This window comes from Apodemus sylvaticus, chromosome 2, assembly GCF_947179515.1.
Source record: "Apodemus sylvaticus chromosome 2, mApoSyl1.1, whole genome shotgun sequence".
Taxonomy (NCBI): Eukaryota; Metazoa; Chordata; class Mammalia; order Rodentia; family Muridae; genus Apodemus; species Apodemus sylvaticus.
In genome coordinates this window covers 78,285,888-78,307,781 of record NC_067473.1, presented here as the reverse complement: position 1 = coordinate 78,307,781, position 21,894 = coordinate 78,285,888, and positions in this window count along the sequence as shown.

Sequence of the window (21,894 nt, the reverse complement as noted above, 5' to 3'; positions counted from 1 at the left end):
GCCATGTTCCAAGTGTCCCGCAACTATGTGTGACTAGTGACTACTCTTCTGGACAATTTAGCTCTCTAGCTATGCACGGTAAAAGAGGCAGGATTGATAAATGTGAGAGAAGGAATCCAAAGCAGGAGGTCCTCTTGCAGAGGGATGTTCTCTGTCACTGAGTATGTCCTCACTGAGGCTGGGCAAACATGCGTCAAAGGCTGATTTAAGAGTTTCCACCTACGTGGAAGCTGAGCTAGATAACCGTATCCATTCTTATCTTGAGGCCATAATTCTATGACCAGTGGGGACTGGCACGCTTTGAATAACCAACTTTATTGGTTTGCTTTTCTATCACTGTGGTAAACACCAACACCAAAAGCAAATGGGTGAAGAAAGTGTCCATTACTGAGGGAAGTCATGGTAGGAACTCAGGGCAGGAACCTGCATCAGAAACCATGGAGGACAGCTGTTTGCTGACAGCTCCCTCTGGCTCATGCTCAGGCAGCTTTCTTATACCACAGGGACTACCTGGCCAAGAGCAGTGCCACCCACTGTGAACAGGGCCTTCCCACATCAATCAACAAACAAGACAGTTCCCCATGGACATGGCCCTAAGCCAATCCCATCTTGGCAATAATTCGGTTGAGACTCCATCTTCTCAGGTTGGCAATAAAACCTAACCAGGTCACCATCTGGGGACAAATGCCAAGCCAGCTTTCCCTAAGATGTTATTACTGTTGTTGTAAAAGCACAGAGCAAGGCTTAACATGGGAGCCAAATTTCCCTACCATCTCTTAGTTATCTGTGAAGGCAGGCTGCAGTGCGCCTGGATCAACCTCTGAAATGCAACTATTCCCACCACACGGAGCGAGCCAGGCTCATTTCTGAGTGTGTGTGTAGCACACACGGCTGCTGCCCTCCTCAGCATCTCACCATTACTGCTACTAGACTTGATGGCCAGGAAGGATGATCGCACAAATGTCTTCTCTCTGAGGCCATCATGCTACAACTAAAGCTGAGAGTATTTTAACACAGTCCAAGGCTCACCCCTACCTAGACAACCAAACACTAACTGTGTAGATATGCCTTTTCAAACTCCGTACAGATACAGTCCTTTTAGCTGTGAGGATTTTCTTTCTAAGCACAGGTTTTTGAAGTTCTTCCGTGTTGTACATGCTGATAGCTTGATACTTTATATGGATTTAATTCACTCATTTTTTCTTTTTTGTCATTTGTTGGCAAACCAGTTAACTTCCAACTCGGAGCTATTGTTAAGTATTCTAAGAACATTTACACAGAGGTTTTTATGAAGAGATGTTTGGGTCATGCTATAAGTACGTTTTAACTTTAAAAGAATAAAGAGACACATTTTCTCAAAACCACAGCTCACTTTGTGTTCCCACCAGAATTCTGGAGTACCTGTTTCTGTGCATCCTTCCTGGACCAAGGTGCTGCCGGTGACCGTGCCAGTAGGTGTTTCCAATGGGAGTGTCTGAATGCTGCCAGTATCTCACTGTGGTTTTCATTTGCATTTCTTTAAGGACTCATGACATTGAACACCTATTATTTGCCACCATGTAGCCTCTTTAATAAAGCATCCATTCAGATGGACTGTGGTAATGGACATTAAAATCAAAGCCTGAGCCGGAGCCAGGCGTGAGGGGCACAGGCTGCAATCGCAGCTATTTGGGAAGCTGATGTAGGAATATAGAAAAGTCAACACCTGCCTAGGCTACAGAGTGGGTTCAAGGCCAGTCCTAGTAACTTATGAGTAATTTTTAAAGGATTTGAGATACACCTCAGCAGAAAACACTTGCCTATCCTAGGTCAGGGCCCAGCATCCTGACCAGAAGTGACCTAAAAAACTTAGAAAACAGATTTGCTCAGTTCTTGAAGGACTGACCTGTTCCATGACTTTTATGTTCCATAGCATTTATGAAAGCATAAAGTCACAAAGCTAGGAAGAAGCAAGCACTGGAGTACTGTGGGGTCTAGGTTTCTCAGGGCTCCACACGGACACCCCAATGCTCCCTTCTAAAAGTGTCCCTTGACTGGGCGGTGGTGGTGCATGCCTGTAATCCCAGCACTCTGGGAGGCAGAGGCAGGCAGATTTCTGAGTTCGAGGCCAGCCTGGTCTACAGAGTGAGTTCCAGGACAACCAGGGCTATGCAGAGAAACCCTGTCTCAAAAAAACCAAATCTAAAACAAAACAAAACAAAACACAAAAACAAAAAACCCCAAAACCCTAAAGGTGTCCCTTGACCTAAATAGATACACTACATATGGATAGGAATCTATGACTGCTATTAGAGAAAACATTGGCAGTATACATTAGAGAAAACATGGGCAGTATACAAAGCATAAAAGACTGAAATGCCTTATCATTCAGTACTTTAAAAAAAAAAACACTTTGTCACTTCAGGACCTTTTGAGTTTAATGTGTGTCAATTACAAAAACATAATTTCTAAAACTGGGTTCCAGAGCGAAGAGAAATGATGTCTTTGAAATGTCTGAAGCTAAGCCTCTCCCACTGGCACAGTTATGACAGGAGTTCCACGCCACATCTGTCCTGGTGCTCCATCGGGAAGGGTATAAGTCTATTATTCCATGCGGCGTCTAGCATCCAAGTCTTCAGCCAGGATGTGATAAAAGAGAGAAGACCATCGGAGCAGATTCCAATGCTTCCCTTAACAGGAGAGACACTGAGCCACAGAGAACCACAATGGCTTTTCTATGACAACTGTGCAGAGCTGAGCTAAATCACAGGAGAACTAGAGACGGGACCTGACTCACATGGATGTAGCTTACTTCAGCTTGTGTGAGTCATGTGCCTGCTTCATTCAGAGCCCACTTGCACCTGGGTGAATGCTTTTACAGTAACTGCTTCCACATAATGCCTTCAGTAGCTGGAAGATTCTTAGTCTGATAACAGGGCTGCCATTCCCTCTGCAAATGGCACCTATAAAGTTGTCTTTTCAAAGAAAAGAACCTTACTCTCGGCCATGTGCAAAGTATCTACTTCATTAACATGAACGCTCGTCTTAACAGGCAATTAAGATGATTTATTCGAAGAGCTTTATAGTTGTGCCTTACTACCAATCTACAATAAACTGGAAAAAAATAAGAGCAAAATGCCACGGTCTGTCTCAAACAGAAGCCACATAAATAATGCTTCAACCTCTAAGCAATCCATATATCCTTCTCAATCCATATATCCTTCTCAATCCATATATCCTTCTCAATCCATATATCCTTCTCAATCCATATATCCTTCTCAAAGAGCAAGGCTAATGTGAGATTTGGGTTTCTTCAAACAGATAGCTATGCCTTATTTTCTTTCTGCAGGGCTGCCATTCAATAATTTTTATTCTGCTCTACTTTGGAATGTTTTCTCCTTGATAAATCACTTCAAAGGGTATCCCGCCCCTGGTTCCATGTTCTCTCATTACTGGCTGCATGGTGGTATAGCTCATTTGCTATTTGTTAGAAATGGAGTCATCTGCCTCTCTTATTCAGTTATTGGCCTGCCTTCTCCAAGATCACATTCCTGCAAATAGTACATGATGGTGCACGTAAGGTCCAGAGCAATACTCTGCTTCTAGGAAGGGTCTCTACATCCCTTCCTGCCTCTTGAGCCCTTTCTGCTGTCTCAGGTGACCCTGAGTTACCCATCTGGGTTACTGTCCTCATCAGTTTCATTATTGTCTTTGCTCTGGGCATGCAACTGCCCAGAGCACAGTCTCACACTCAAACAAGATGCTGTCATGGACCATGTCCCTCATGTGTAGCACACACACACACACACACACACACACACATACACACATACACACACACACACACACACATACACACACACACACACACACACACACACACACACACACACACACACACGGCCCCCTGTAGGACAGGAGGAAGGCTCACAAGACCCCATGCCTCTTGGAGGATATGCAATGTCTGACAATTGCTAGGGGAAGGGAAGCTTTCTTTGCAGTGTAGCTATCTACAAATTACACACACTCCTGTAAGGGATTGCAGTTGAACTCATTCAACTGTGAATTGGTTCACTGTGCTAGACAAATGAGAGGAATAGAAACAGATTCCCCAGGAAAAGGCACCCGGCCGGTGTAAATGGTAACCTTTGCAGCTCTGGTATTTTACACACCTGAGTACTGAGTCCTTTAAATGAAGCAGTTCTAAATGAAAGTTTTTCCTGCCTTCTTCACGGCGTTCTACTTAACCATTTTAGGAAGGATAGTATGTGCCAGACCAAGTCTGAGTGCTAAAGTTGGGTAGCAGCCAGCCTATGTCCCAGACCTTCTTACTCAAGTCTTGGAGGAACTCATAGGACCAGCAAACACCAAATACCAGGAAAGAAGGCCCAAGAAAGCAGGAGCCTGACAACCTGAAGTAATAGCTTTGGTCCTGGGTGTTAGACACAGGGCAATAGGAAAGGAAAGTATAACAGGGCTCTAGTCCCATGCTTTGATGCACATACGAGGCATTGGTGAGTGTGTGACTCTTGGTTAGATGGCATGAGCCTCAGGGCTATGCCCGAATAATGCTCTGCTTCTAGGAAGGGTCTGCATCCCTTCCGCCTCTTGAGCCCTTCCTGCTGTCTCTCTTCTCTACCAAACATTCCTACATTCTCTCTCTCTCTCTCTCTCTCTCTCTCTCTCTCTCTCTCTCTTGCTTTGCCCGCTCTTTCTTGCTCTCACTGTCTCACTCTCCCCTTCCTTCCTTCCTTCCTTCCTTCCTTCCTTCCTTCCTTCCTTCCTTCCTTCCTAATTTTGTCCCTGTCTTTTGAAAGTACTGTCATCTCAAGTGAAGGAGCAGTTTTCCAAGTGCTGTGTCACAATGGGGTGGCCGGTCCCACGGCGTCTGGGAGGCTCCTCTCATTGCTGCTTCCGGCACATAACGCTTATGCTGCTGTACATGTATGCGCTTTCCTTATTTCTGAATCTGGTCATCTTTGGGGAGCCGAAGCGCATTCTTTGAATAACTAAAGCCTTGTATAGGTAGCCCTGGGCCTTCTACCTGTAAAAAAAGCCAGTGAGACACTATTTCTTCAACTCTCCTGGATTCTCAGAAGTCTCCAGAGCTGTAACGTGTATGTCCTTTTAACACTGTATGTGTGTGTGTGTGTGTGTGTGTGTGTCCATCCATGTGTGTTTAATGTTTACACAGTACTTCAAGATTACTCTGTTGTTACTTAAACATGAAATGGTTTCAACAAAGGTGATTTCCTACAGTCAGATGGAAGCGATCCTGGCATGCTGGTGCACTTAGTATGACTACAGACAGCAATAATGCACCATGGTTTTTTAAAGACCCAGAAGAAAATAATTTGAACATCTCTCCATAAATAAATTATGCATGATTGAAGAGATGGATATAGTTACCCAGAATTGAGCATTACACAGTATATACATATGTCATAGTATCACATGGTGCCTCATAAATATGTGCAGTTTTTTACCCATTAAAATTGAATTTAAATTTAAATAAACACAGTACATGACAATCTTAACACAGTTGTCCCTATGTCAACACACTTAAAGTGGCTTATAATTTTGTACATGATCCTAATGCCTTTACTTTTGATTCCTGAGCTAACCAGAATGTCACATTTATGCTCCGAACACCTCACCTTTATGAGCTGTTTTATGATTACCACGTTCTTCCACGTATACGATTTCATTGACTTTACTTGACAGCTTTGTGTAATTTTTCTCATTTTACAAAACGACAAAAATGAGATGGAGACACTGAGTGTTTCTGCCCAGCTGGGAATGACAGTAGCCACCTGAGCGGAAGTGCACCCTGCTGCCACCACATGTGCCAACAGAGAAAGAGGCCCCTTGGAGCCCCTCATAAAACCTGGCCCATTTTCCTCTAACCATAGCTGTGGCCACTTCTTCCATTTTTTTTTGGGAGGAGGGGCATTGGGATTGTTTGGTTTTGGTGTGTGTGTATGTGTGTGTGTGTGTGTGTGTGTGTGTATACATGTGTAAAAAATAAGAAATTATCACTCCTTCCTGTGCTTCTTAATATGAGCAAATGACTCTAACTTAATGGTCTTAATAGGACCAAAAGGGAAAAATAATTTCAGTTCTCAAGGTCATAAGCCTTGTGAGTAGAAGGTAAAGCCAGGCGCCATGGTGGACACACCTATTTTCCTAGCACTCCAAAGGCAGAGGCAGAAAGACCACCACACATCAGGGTATTTAGACAGACTCTGTCCTCTACCATTCAGTACCCCAAGGAAATCCCAGGAAGAAGGAAGCTGAGATAAGAATATGGGGTAGTATAAGTGGAGACTAGCTTTAGCCCGACCATATAGACAGATTTACAAGTAGACCCCTGTCCCACTGTGGCAGGACTCCCTGAAGTTAATCTTGAGGTAAAGGAAAGGTTTTGTAACCCAGTGGCCATGGGACACCAGTAAACTGAGTGAACAGTCACAGAGTCTGCCCCAACAACCACTGGTAGAATGTTAATTATGTGCCAGCCAATTACTGATAATATTCCAACTTTTTTCTTTTCCTTTCTCTCTCTGTCTCTGTCTCTCTCTCTCTGCCTATTTATGTGTCTCTCTCTGACTCTCTGTCATCTCCTAAGTGATGGGATTAAAATTGCAATACACATCCAGCCTTTATCCCCATCTCTTAACACAATCCTACAGTGGCATCGCTTTTTAGAGAGACACAAACAAACATCTACTCACATTTGGTATCCCCAAAGGTACCAAAAGAAACCAAAGAAACAGTGGCCCTCCATCCAGCCTGGTGAACCAATGAATGCATGATGTCAGTTGTAGGAGCAGGATGAAGGGTTCCTTACAGGGACCTAAATGTTTGAAAGGCGGCTGTAGCACCGGAAAGCCCACCCCAGCTGCATGACAACTCATGACAGTGGCATTGAGAGCTCTTCTACAACTTGGGATTGGTTGTGCTAGTTGTCATTCCTTCTCCCTATCTGTATTATTTTGGGTTCTCTAGAGTCACAGAACGTATGGGCAGTCTCTATATAGTTAGGGAATTTGTCGATGACTTACAGTCTATAGTCTAACTCTCCAAAAATGGTCAGCAGCAGCTGTGGATGGAAGTCCGAGGATCTAGCAGTTGCTCAGTCCCACGAGGCAAGCAGGCAAGGAAGAGTGAGTAAATCTTCCTTCTTCCAATATCCTTATATAGATCTCCAGCAGAGGGTGTAGCTCAGATTAAAGGCTGTAGGTCTCCAGCAGAGGCTGTGGCCCAGATTAAAGGTATGTGCCTCCATGCCTTTAATCCCAGATCATCTTGAACTCGGAGATCTCCTTGTCTTAATCTTCTGGCATTCGTAGCCACTATGCTTCAAGATCTCCATGCCAAGATCCAGGTCAGAAACTTATATCTGTGAGACTCCAGATTAGGATCATAGTCGAGCCTTCCAATTCTAGACTGTAGTTCATTCCAGATATAGTCAAGTTGACAACCAGGAATAGCCACTACACTATAACCTCAGAGAGGAGTCTTGTGCATCCTGTAACTTTCTGAGCTTCCTAACTCTTGTGTCTTTATCCTCTTAAGTCTTAAGAGCCTCCCACTCATCTCAGGAGGGAATGTTTCCATTTGGATGGAATAGCTAGTAACACCTACAAATACCTTCATTTTATGCCACACCACATAAATATGATGGTTAGTGTTGATTTTCAACTTAGCAAACTCTAAAATCAGCAAGGAGGCAGGCCTCAGGGCATGCATGTGGGGAATGATCCTGATGGCATTTAACAGAGGAGAGAAGAGCCTCTCATTGTGGTAGTGCCACTCCCTTGGCAGGAGATCCTGGACTGTATAAAATGGATAAAGGGAACTAAGCATGCATTCCTTTCTCCAGCTACTTCCTGATCGTGAATGTGATACTACTGGCTCCTGTGGCCTTGACTGCCAATTATGATGGGCACCATCCTGACACTGTGTGCCAAGATAACCCTTTATTTCATAAGTTGCTTTTGCTAGAGTATTTTTTAACAGTAACAAGAAAATACACTAATGCAATGAGAACAAAATGAGATAAAAGAATTCTAACTTACTCTCATGGACCTCTAGAGCTGGACATGGGCAACATAGGGTTAAATTTTATTAACTGACTCCAAAATCTAAGGCTTTCCCTGTTCAATGGCTTTAGCCTCAGTTCTATGCTGATGCTCTCAGTGAGATGAAGAGGAAGGTTCATTGCCAGGCATTGGCATAGAACAGAGGTTGAAGCCACTGGACAGTGAAAGCCCCACAATGGAAAAATGCACCAGGCACAAAAGAAGAAAAACTACTAGACACAGAAGTCCATTTGATAAAAATGACAGGGTAAAAACTAGGCAGCACATCCTGTGTGCATCTGAAGAGGCCTAGGACTGCTTTCTAAAACGTCTGAGGAGACCTGGACTGAGATGCATGTTCATGGCTGAGCTAGATCTTAGGAAAAGACTTGTGTGTATGTGATCAACTAGTGTGTGGTTTGAGACACATCATTTAGAAGCCATTCAAAGAATGGACAGCACTTTATGACTCTATGGTTCTGTATCCTCAGTTACAAAAATGTGGGCCCTGGGAAGTTACTTTTCTTTCCTTCCTTCCTGTAGTGAGAATCTCTGATAAACATCACCTGTCAATAAAAAAGGCGATGGCCAATGAACTGAGGCAGGAAGTAGGAGGTGGGACACTGGCAGGAAGAGAGAGGAGTCTGGGAAATAGTAAGAGATAAAAGAGAGATTCTGGAGAGACAAGATGAGGGTCAGACTGGGGAGACAGATATAAACCAGCAGGTAGGTGAACTCAGGAAGATGCTGAGAGAAATGGTAGATATCAAAGAGTTCAAATGGTTAAATAAGTTAAGAGCTAGACAGGGAATGAGTCAAAGCTTTGGCCTAGTTAGGCACTTAATAATAACTAATTCTTCTCAAAGTTTTCATTCCAGGAGCAGGACTGGGAAGAAAAAACAGATGTAAGTTATTATAACACCTTTCTCCTCTCCTCGTTTTCCGCCTTTCCTTTCTTTCCTTTGGAGACTGCATCTTACTGTCTAAAGTATCTCCCAAGTACTGGGGTTACAGGTGTGTAGCAACACACCTGGATTCAGGGCCTAAAGTTTTAAACATACACACACACACACACACACACACACACTGTCTGGAACCTTGGCAGCTGCAGCAGACTTGCTTTAGCTATGTGGCCTTCACTGGAGAGTAGTCAGCCCATCAGGAGCTGTATTCTTAAAGAAATCTGACTTTCTCCCAGCAGCTATCAATTGCTAACAGCTCCTCAGCTAGGGATAAGAATCTATGTCCACCTCTGCTTTCTATGCTAAAATTTTGTCTGACTTGAGCCTAAGCATGTCTTATGCACTATAAACTGCTATGAATTCATATTTGCAACTGCTCCGCTGTGTCCAAAAGAGCACTGTTTGTTTGTAGTCATTTTATGATCACATAGTCACTTCTGGCTCTTAATATCTTTCTGTTCCCTCTTTTACAATGACCCCTGAGCCTTGAGAGAAGAAGTTGTAATATAGATGTCTCTTTTAATTATGATCTCCACTCTCTTATTCTCTGCACCATGAGCAGTGTGGATCTCTATATTAACCATCATCTACTGTAAAAGGAAGCTTCTGTGATGAGGGTTGAGATATACTAATCTACGGCTATTACAATGACTCATTATGATCTGGTCTAATATTATGTCTATTTAGCCAAGTAGTAGTAGTAGTAAGTTATTCCCTGAGGTCTACGGTTCTTGGCCTCAGCAAAAAATGTTGAGGTATGGGCTTATGGAAGAGGCCTTAAATCCTGTTTAGAAAGTAGTTGGTTAGTTTCTTGATAGTCATGTCACTATTGCAATCTTATGCACTGTAATAGTAGGCCTGTCTTTCTAGGTCACCCATTATTATAGTTCCAAGGGTTTAGATCTAAGTAAGATTAATGCTTCCTTTTCTCCTCTAATAGCATAAATATCACCATTCAACACTCTAAAAGCTATCAAGTAGGGAAGAAGTTTCCAGGTGTATACCATCTCAATTTCTCCATGTTCTATCACTCAAGTGTGTGGTACTTTCAAGAATAGGATCTTACTGTCTAATTCTGAAGGATAATCAAGAGCATTGTATATAGCCTGTAATGTTTGGATGTCTTTGTGGATGTTAACTTTGAATCTTCATATATGTGTAATCTATTTAGAATACCATAGAGGCCTGGGAATTTGTAAGGGGCCATGGGAGTGGGGGTTCAAGAGAAGAGAGAGAGAAACAAAGGTATACATGCTTAAAAAGGAATAATGAAATATACTTAGTTAGGGTTTCCATTACTATGAAGAGACACCATGACCAAGGGAACTCTTAAAAAGGTCAACATTTAATTGAGCCTGGCTTATAGTTTCAGAGATTCAGTTCATTATTATCAAGGCAGGGGTATGGCAGCATCCACCCAAACATAGGGCTGGAGAAGCCAAACATTCTACATCTTGATCAAAAGGTAAGCAGGAGAATACTGACTTCTGGGAACTAGGAGGATGGTCCCAAAGCCTATCCCACAATGACTCATTCCCTCCAACAAGGCCATACCTCCTAATAGTGCCACCCCCCCCCAAGCCAAGCATATTCAAACTACCACATTCCACTCTCTGGCCGTCATAAGCTTGTTTAAATGTGTGAGTTTATGGGTCCATACATAGCCACAGAATAATGCAAAATACATTTAGTCCAACTTCAAAAGTCCCCATAGTCTATCACAGTCTCAACAATGTTCAAAGTCTCTTCTGAGATTCATCTGATCACTTAACTGTAATCCCATATAAAATCCAAATCAAAAGCAGATCACAGACCTCCAACATCATAACACAGACATTATCATCCCAAAATGACATAGTGAGGAAATCCTGGACAAAGGCAAGACCAAAAACCAGCTGGGGAAACTCCAAACTTTGCATCTCCTTGAATGATGTCACAGCACTCATCAGCTCTCCAACTCATTTCTGCTTTGATGACTACAACAACCTTCTTTCTCTTGGGCTGGTTCCATTCCCTGTTAGCAGCTTTCATCAACAGGTTTCCCACAGCTCTGACATCTCTGACATCTTGGAGTATCCAAGGCAACTTTAGCTTTACAGCTGCTTGTTGCAACATCTGGGATCCAAACACAATCTGGAGTCCTCCAAAGGGCTTGGGTTTCATCTCCAACTCTGCCCTCTGTAGCACTCCAGTGTCTGATTGACTCCACTCCACTGCTGCTGCTATTCCTGGTGGACATCCCATGGTACTGTCATTTCTAACATGCTGGTATTTCTCATTGCAACTAGTCTTGCACCAATAGCCTCTCATAGGCTTCCTTTATGGTACCAAACCTCAACTTCTTTGCATGACCCCTTCAGTCCTGGGTTGTCAACTGCAACTAAGGCTATACTTTGACCAATGGCCTTCCCTGGCCTCTCATGGTGCCAAACCACAGCTGCTCTTCATGGCTCCTTCATACCTTCAAATCCAGTACCATCTGGGTGATTCTTACACATTACCAAGTCAAGCTGTGCTATCTCTGGGACACAGGTTCTTTGTGCTCTCAGAAAACACTTCCAAGAAAATTTCACCTCAGTGATGCTGGCCTCTTCCTAATCACCACTAATTTCTTAGCTCCAGCTAACCAGGATCATCAGTTGTCCTAGTAGTCTCCATCTATTCTTGATTCTATACCCAGAGCTATATGGCTAAGGCTATCAAGGTCTGCTACTTACTGAAGCTGGAAGATGCCTCTTTGTTCTATTACATTATCATCAGTTTTCTGTTTTCTAACTCCTTCACTGCCTAAACTTGGTTGTCCTGTTACTTCCTTTGTGGATTGACCTTGAACTCAGAGATTTGCATGGCTGTGTCTCCTGAATGCTGGTATTAAAGGAGCATACTACTAGGATTGGACTTAAGCTTTTCCCTACTTGGAACTTGCTGTATACCAGGCTGGCCCTGAACTCAGAGATTTGCCTGTCTCTGTCTCCTGAGATTAAAGGTGTGTACCAACATGCCTGGACCTAAGCTTTTCTCTACTTGGAACTTGCTCTGTACCAGGCTGGCATTGAACTCAGAGATCTGCTCTCCTCTGTCTCCTGAGATGCAAGGTGTATACCTCTATGCCTGGGCCTAGGATTTTCAGGGTCACTATTCCTCAAGATGTGGATTAAAAGCCTGTGTCTTCCAGCCTCAAGACCTGGATCACAGTTGTGCTCTCCATTTCTGGATTCCAGTTCATTTCAGAATAAAAGTCCAAATGAGAACAATAGCCAAGTCCCTTGTTCAACTACAAAAGCATAAACAGTAAGCTTACCAAGGTAGGATCCTTGCTTCAAGGTCATTACTCCCTTATTCCCCCTGACTGTAGAATTCAGCTTTATTCTACCTCTTAGGGCCCATTTATTCTTTGTAACCATACATTTTGTATTTTTCCTTTCTCAGCTTGCTTCTTTTCATTAAAATACTTTTCATAAGAGTAAACTTCACTAACCTTACAATAAAATTATACCAGGCTGTTTCTAGCCTCCTTTGTCAGCAATTAGTCTAAATTTCTTCCTTAGCCTCAGGCAGACAATTGAAAAAACAGTCATATTCTTTACCAAAATACCACAAAACAGTCTTTAAGCCACATACTAACATTCTTCTCCTCTGAAACCAGGTCTACACAGTTCAAATCATCCATAGCACCAATGTCTTCCATATTTCTTCTAGGATAGTCCATTAAGCCCCACTTAAAACATTCCACTGCTTCCAAAATACAAAGTCCCCAAATCCACATTCCTCCAAACAAAAACATGATCAGGCCTATCATAGCAATGCCCCAGTCCCTGGTACCAACTTCTTATTTAGGGTTTCCATTGCTGTGAAGAGACACTATGACCAAGGCATCTCTTGTAAAGGAAAACATTTAATGGGAGTTGGTTTACAGGTTCAGATGTTCAGAGTCCATTATCATCAAGGCAAGAGCATGGCAACATCCAACAAGACGTGGGATACAGAGGCCAAAAGTTCTACATTTTGATCCAAAGGCAGACAAAAGAAGAGTGACTTCTAAGAAGCTACAGGGAAGGTCTCAAAGCCCACCCCAACAGTAACACACTTCCTCTAACAAGGCCACACCTACTCCAACAAAGCCAAAGCTCCTAATCTTGTCACTTCTTGGATCAAGGATTTTCAAACCATCACAGAATAGAAATTGTTAAATGAGGAAAAGGTTAAGCATGAGGATAAATGAGGAAGCAGGGTAGAGAGGGAATATAGAGAAGGATAATTAACAGTAAAGACATTTTGAAAACTCATATATAAACTAGTATAGAAACTTCCTAAAATGTATACATACACAAAAGAGTGTAAGTGAATTATCCTCTAGTGGGGCAACAATGTCTCTACTGCTCACAACAGAATTACAATCCCTGTTCTAAGAGTGGATCATTCTTTTAGAAGTTGTTGGCCAATGAGATTCCAAAGACCTCCAGATACTGCAGACTATTGACAATGATTTTTTAAAAGATGATTTTCAAAGTTTTTAATCTCCCAGGAGGAGGAGGAATGCTTCCTCCTTTTAATCTTTCTGTTCCTCACAAATCCTTCAGAATACATTTTCTGTAAAACTTTCTCCTCAAGTCTTAAGCTATTTGGCTCATCCTCCAGCCCACCTTCTTCTTCTTCTTCTTTTGCTTTTATCTTTTTTGTTTTGTATGTAGAAATGGAAACTTTATAAACACAAACACTGTGATTTGTTTTAATACTAACCAGGAGAGAATAGATAGAGAACTCAGTCTCTAACAGTATCAGTACCCACAGATGAAGGAGCTCATTGGAGCCCTAGCCAATTCATAAGCTTTTACTGATAATAAATTTTCTTTTCAGATGAATAATTTTCAACAAAATTAGTTGTTTGCAATGTGTTGTTTTGATCACTGTTTTAACTTATAAAACCTTATATACATTCTTAAAATTGTAATTATGATTTAGAAACATAATTTAGTTTTAGAGAAGTTGGTAGACCAGTAAAATATAGTGGAGAAAAATGTCTGTGAGCAATGCGGAATGGAAATACAATTTCAAGAAGAAAGGAAACGATGTAAATATTCTGTTAAAGAAGTTTATATTTTCTACATGGATTACAGTAAGTATCACATTTCAGTGGTACTTAAACTCCACTGGGCACATTAGAAAGAGTATTGTAACAGCTTTCTTTTAATATGTCAATATTTATAAAAATGCTAGGAATTCTATCCCTAGCAACTACTTAAATTTATAATGAAAACTTTAGATGTTAACTCTAAAAATGTATAAAAGGTCTACAAAAATTTATAAATTCTTTTAGGGGCAATAAGAGCAAACATGTTTTAAAAATGTGTAAGTCAAGACCAAGCTGGTTTGTAAGAGAATGTAGTGGGCCATGATCAAAACTGCTGAGAGGTAAGACTACAACAGGACTGGCAAAAGGCCAGCACTCATGACCACCAATTCCTTGATCCTCCAACATGTTTTATCATCAACAATATTCTTCATTTACAAACATGAACATCCACTGTGGTAGTTTGAATGAAAATAGTCCCATAGGTTCATAGGTCCTCTGGGAGGTGTGGCCTTGTTGGAGTAAGTAGAGCTTTGTTTAGAGGAAGTATGTCACTGGGGCTGGGCTTTGAGGTTGCGAATAGGCAACATTCTTCTAAGAGTTACTTGAAGAAATGATAGGTGAGACACAAAGGGTTAAATAAAGATGCCTGTGATGCATCTCACTATGAGGAAGCACATGAAAAGAAGGTAGTAGAGCATCAGATGTCAACAAGGAAAAGAAAGAGTACATCAATTGCTCAAGGCAAGACCCAGAAGGTGAAGCTGACTATGCATGAGAGATAGGGGGTATTATCCCTGGAGGAAGGATGAGGAGTTAAGGTCTAAAGCACAAATGACATTTGGACATATCTCCCACTGTAATAAGAAGGCAGGGGTGTGAGGTGGGTGTCTTAGGGTTTCCATTGCTGTGAAGAGACACTACGACCACAGCAACTCTTACAAAGGACAACATTTAATTGGGGCTGGCTTACAGTTCAGATTTAGTCTAATACCATCATTAGAGAAGCAAGGGGACATGCAGGAAGACATGGTACTGAAGAGGTAGCTGAATGTTCTATATCTGGATCTGCAGGCAGCTGGAGAAGAGATACACTTGGCCTAGCTTGAATATCTGAAAGCTCAATGCCTACCTCCTGTGACCAACTTCCTCCAACCAAAGGCACAGCTACTCCAACAAGGCCATACCTCCTAATGCTGCCACTCCCTATGAACCTATGAAGGCTATTTTTATTCAAACTGCCACAGTAGATGCTCATTTTATAAATGAAGAGGTTTGTTGATGATAAAACATGTTGGAGGGTCAAGGGAATGGTGGTTTTGGTGTGGTCAGAGCTTATTGTGTTGATGAAAATACAAGAAATGAGATAGAAGAGTCTGGAGTACCAAGAACAAGAATTGTTGAAACTAATGCTGGTGAGATGGCTCAGTGGGAAAAATCATTTGCAGGGCAAGCCCAACCATCTGGATTCGACCCTAGGCTCTCTCTGTAAAAGGAAACAATAAACTCTGGAGAATGGTTCTCTAGCCTATACAGGCGTAACACAACACAAATACTCACATACACACACAGAAAGACAGAGAGGGAGACAAAGTCAGAGAAAGATAGACAGAGAGACAGAGAGACAGACAGAGACAAAGTCACTGGAATTGACAGGAAGTGCGGAGCCAAAGATTTGGGATGGATTGTCCATGAGTCTAGAAATCCAAGAATCATTCAGGAATAAAATAGAAGACAGTGAACCAATTACTGTTTATAAACTGAGGGTTGTAACTGAGAGGCTTGGAGAAAAAGGAGTATAATACAAGATTAGGTAGGTAGGACACCCTTCAAAATAGCCACAAACAATATAAAGTATCTTGGTGTGACTCTAACCAAACAAGTAAAAGATCTATATGACAGGAACTTCAGGTCTCTGAAGAAGGAAATCGACCTCAGAAAATGGAAAATTCTGCCATGCTCGTGGATTGGTAGGATTAATATAGTTAAAATGGCCATCTTGCCAAAAGCAATCTACAGATTCAATGCAATCCCCATCAAAATCCCAACTCAGTTCTTCACAGAGTTAGAAAAAGCAATTCTCAGATTTATCTGGAATAACAAGAAACCCAGGATAGCTAAAACTATTCTCAACAACAAAAGAAATTCTGGGGGAATCAGTATCCCTGACTTGAAGCAATACTACAGAGCAATAGTGTTAAAAACTGCATGGTATTGGCACAGTGACAGATAAGTGGACCAATGGAATAGAATTGAAGATCCAGAAATGAAACCACACACCTATGGTCACTTGATCTTCGACAAAGGAGCCAAAAACATCCAGTGGAAAAAAGATAGCCTTTTTAACAAATGGTGCTGGATCAATTGGAGGTCAGCATGCAGAAGAATGTGCATTGATCCATTCTTATCTCCATGTACTAAACTTCACTCCAAGTGGATCAAGGACCTCCATGTAAAACCAGACACACTGAAACTAATAGAAAAGAATCTGGGGAAGACCCTTGAGGACATGGGCACAGGGGAAAAGTTCCTGAACAGATCAACAATAGTTTATGCTTTAAGATCAAGAATTGACAAATGGGACCTCATAAAATTACAAAGTTTCTGTAAGGCAAAGGACACGTTAAAAGGACAAAACGGCAACCATCAAATTGGGAAAGGATATTCACCAACCCCACATCTGATAGAGGGCTAATATCCAATATATACAAAGAACTCAAGAAGCTAGACCCCAGGGAACCAAATAACCCTATTAAAAAATGGGGTACAGATCTTAACAAAGAATTTTCACCGGAAGAAATTTAGATGGCCGAGAGGCACCTTAAGAAGTGCTCAACATCATTAGTCATTAGGGAAATGCAGATCAAAACAACCCTGAGATTTCACCTTACACCAGTCAGAATGGCTAAGGTCAAAAACTCAGGAGACAGCAGGTGTTGGCGAGGATGTGGAGAAAGAGGAACACTCCTCCACTGCTGGTGGGGCTGTAAGATGGTACAACCACTGTGGAAATCAGTCTGGAGGTTCCTCAGAAAACTGGACATGAGACTTCCAGAGGACCCTGCTATACCTCTCCTGGGCATATACCCAAAGGATTCCCTGGCATGCAATAAAGACACATGCTCCGTTATGTTCATAGCCAGAACATATTTATAATATTTATAATATTATATTATATATAATATTATTATAATATTTATATATTTATAATAGCCAGAAGCTGGATGCCAGATGCCCCTCAAAGGAGGAATGGATACAGAAAATGTGGTATATTTACACAATGGAATACTACTCAGCAATTAGAAACAATGAATTCACAAAATTTTTAGGCAAATGGTTTGATCTGGAAAATATTATCCTAAGTGAGGTAACCCAATCACAAAAGAATACACATGGAATGAAATCTCTGATTAGTGGATATTAATTAGCCCAGAAGCCCTGAATACCCAAGGCACAAATTGCATAACAAATGACTCCCATGAAGAAGTATGGAGAGGGTCCTGATCCTGGAAAGGATTGATCTAGCATGGGAAGGGAATATAAGGACAGAGAAAAAGGAGGGAGGTGATTGGAGAAGGGATGGAGAGAAGAAGGTTTATGGGACATATGGAGAGGGGGCATCCGGAAAAGGGGAAATAATTTGGAATGTAAACAAAGAATATAGAAAATAAAAATATTAAAAAAAAAAAAAGATTAGGTAGAATAACAGGAAGCTGTAAGCTTCCAAGGGGTTGGAATTTCCAGAAGGTGAAGGAATACAAGTTGTTTCTGACAGTGATGGAAGTCTGGTGTGACCTCTACCTCTACTCTATGCTCTGAGATTTAGGGAGCAAGGAGAAGATAATGTGACTTAAAATAAAGGTCAGGATGGCAGTTTGAGGTTGAGCAAAGGGGTCAAAAATAGATCAGAAGCAAGGATGAAGCTAGATGCTAATAACAGATGGAGCAGGAGGAGTGGCAGGCAGAATGAGACGCCCCCCACCCCGCCCAACCCCCTACCCCACCCCCCCACCCCCCCACCCCTGGTGGGAGGATCCTGGATGACAATGACCCCAGAGGCTTGTGCTTCTGGTGGTGAGGTCACAGATCTGATAAATGGATTTTCTGTTAGGCTCAGTACAGCACCATGGACTCTAGAAAGAATATGTGAGTAAATTCTCATGACTCTTGGCTCCTTCATTTTTCACTGATAGAAAAATCAATAAAACCAAGAAACCATTGCATACACTTGTAGTTCTATCTGCTCAGAAGGCTGAGGCAGGAGGCTTGCTTAAGTATAGGAGTTCTAGGTCACTGAGATTCTCTACTAGGAAGAAAAAGGCAGTAGATGTGGGGGAGTCTATGGAGAGAAATTGTGCTTTTGAATTATGTCCTCGTAACCCATCTTCAAAGGCCTGTGGAATTGTGTTTAGTTGGTTTGGGTTGTTTGATTAGTTGGTTGGTTGGTTGGTTGGTTGGTTGGTTGGTTGGTTGGTTTCGGGGGGGGGGGGGTGAGTTAATTGGGGTTTTTGTTTGGGTTTTTGTTTGTTTTAGTTGTGTTTTGTTTGTTTTGTTTTTGGTTAATGTCTTTTAGTTTGGGTATGCTACCACCGGGAGCAGTGACGTCACAATCTTGACCTAATTTTTCTAAATTAACCATGACCTGGCATTTTTCTTTTACTGCAGAGATCTTTGCCATTGCTTCTATGTGTTTCCAATAGACAGGTTTTTTTATTTATGTATATATATATGTGAATGTACATGTGAGTGCCCACAGTGAGAAGAAATGGACATTGAATCTCCTGGAGCTGAAGTTACCGATGGTTGTGGAGGGCTTGATGTGGGTGTTGGGAACTGAACTCTGGTCATCCAAAAGCAGAAAGTACACTTCACCGCTAACTAAGCAATCTCTCCAGCCCACAAAAGAAAAATTGAACAGACAGTTGAAGGAACATGAATTTATTAGGGAACCATTCATAGATAGGACTTAAGATCAAACTTTAGAGGAAAAGGCTATTAGATTCTTGTTTATCCATTTGAACTAACTAAGCTGTCTGTCTACACTAATCATACTCACAAGCTTTGATTAGATAATATTACCACAAATACTGCTCTTCTGGAAATGGAGGTGAAATCCTTCATGTATGTGAATCCAGTTAACACAATGCATACCAAAAAAAATAAGAAGAAACATTTAACAATGGTGTAATTTTTGTCATCAGTTATTACATCAGGATTATTTACTGAGTCATTCAGTAGGGGAGTCCTTGCCTAGAGTTTATAGGGCCTGGTGTTCAATCTCAAATTCTAGAAAAAGAAAATCAGTTGAAGTGACAATTATGATCTCCATTGAGTCTTGAAGACATTGAGATTCCCTAGAAGACTTAACAGTTTCATTTCTAGACTCTTTTCCAAACTTATTTCTCTATTTTTAGTGCTTCTCAGAGTTTATGTGAACAGTAACTGCTACCTCCCTTAAATGCATAATTTAACTTTACAAATACATATTTATTATGGCCAGAGCTATCATATTCAAACTTGGAGTGACTGCAAGTGTTATCAGCTGAGAATAATTCACGAAATCAAGAACTCCAGTTCTATATTCCTATTTTAACCATTGTCTTTTCCACTGTTTGAAAGTAAAAGCTACTTAAACCTCTTCCGCACTTGAATTTTATAAGTTATATCTATAAGGGGAAAGGTCATATCTGTAGTATTCCCTGCAAGGTTTAAATTGATTGGCCACTCTCAAGCCACTAAACAAATCCAATTTGTTATTAAGTTATTACTTCAAAACAGAAACTAAAGCTTGTTGTATTTCCCCGTAAACTGTCACTCCTGTGGTTCAGAGAAATCTGCTAAATTAAAGGTAACTGCTAATGAACTTGGAGTTTATCAGAAGGTGGTGTCATTGTTTGGCTAGACTACTCCCAAATGGGGACAAAATGTGTTTCTATTCCATAGAGATATTAAAATGGGGTCTGGCAAGCAGGGAAGATAAAATGGGGGTAGAAAAAGATAGCTTCATATTTTACAATAAATATGCCATGTACTTCTGAGAATTTGCTTAAATCAATATTTTAAGTCTGATTGTTGCCCAATGCTATTAGGCAAATGCAGAGAGTTCACTGCGGGATAGAGTTAAAGCACTCTGCTAATTTACATTTATTGATAAGGACTTGGCTGGAGCAGGAACATTCAGCTTTTGCTTCAATAAAGAATCTGGCTTTAGAGCCTGGGATTTAATGCTGCTGCAACACTAGTGGGAAAATACAACCAGAAGCCCTTCCCTGTTCTTCTATCATCTGGACTAGATGCTCTGACTCTCAGTTCTAATGAAGATGCCATCCACAAGGCAGTGGCTCTGCTCACCAGGTCAGTGGTAAGTCCTTCGCTAAGAGTCTTGACTGCAGTCAGAAGAGTCAGTTCTGGAAATGCATGAGATTGCTGCACATATTGTACATAATCTACTAAATTCACATGTCTTGGGTGGTGTTTGAAACACATACCTGAGGGGATAGGAATCAACCAAGGACTATGTGGCATTGGGAAGAGGCTCTTAAGCCTCACACTCAATAGGTTGACCCCAGTCAACATATTGCTATTTTTTTTCACATCTTCACCTGCACAAGAGTCAACATATTAGAAGAGATTTTTCTATCGGCCAAGATCAGAACACAGGCTACTCCCTGGCTGAGATGGGGTAAGGAAAGGAAGGTTGTAGGTTTTGGCTTCCTTAGGTATGTGTCTAGATTTATATTGCCAAGACCTTATTTAATTGGGGGAAGATTTTTCAGGCTGCTGAAGTAGGGAAGAAATGCCAAGCAACCAAGGCAACACAAGTTTCTTACATAAACTTAGGAAGGGCTGGTGATCAGTGATTGTGAACAAGTTGGTAGCATTCCGGAGAGGCCCATTACAAGGACCCTGAGCATAAAACAGACTTAGAACATGATATTACACAGCCAGGCACTGGGCCCAGATTTACCTGAATTCCTTTTTTCTGATAGTCCAGCAAACATAGGAAATAAGCCCTGTTATTATTCTTTCTGTCTTCAAGGCAATTGGAAAACCAAATCCAAAGGTTTGCCAAGATTAAGCATGGTTTTGAACTCTGGCAGTGTTGACATTTGGGACCACAAACTCTTGGCTGTGGACTGTCTTGTGCACTGGAAGCTCTTCCCCCACATCTTTTGCCTCTACCCTGTGGATGCTGACAGTACCCTGATCCATCACAGAAAAGAGCAAGATTGTTTTCTGACATTGCCAAATATCATCAGGGCAGAATGGAACTGCCCCCAGTTGAGAGCTACTGAGATAAAATAGTTAAGTTTGCTCTCAGACCTATCTATATCCAGAACCTACACATCCAGCATTGTTTATCACTACATATTGACAAATAATTTGTATGTTTTTATTATATACAAAGTGATGTCATATTACACAACAGGGAGAAGCTGGTTGAATCAACTAATGGAATTATCTGTCTTCTCAAACACCTGCTTAATCTTCCTACCTCTGAAATGTTGTTCCCTTTAGCCAATTCCTTCTCCTCCAGCCTACCTCTGAGATCTTGCTAGTCACCATTCTGCCCTGAGCCTTCTGGGTTCAATGTCTTTCTGTGCCTGGCTTATTTCACTTAATGTGTCCTCCAGGTCCATCCATGTAGCCACAAGTAGCAGAACTTCTCTCATTTTAAGGACTGAATAACAGTCCATGGTGTGTACATAATGCCCCATTTTCTTTATTCAGATATTGGTGGGTGTAAGAAACAGCTTAGCTCATGTGAATAAACCTTCTCTCTGACATACTGATTTCA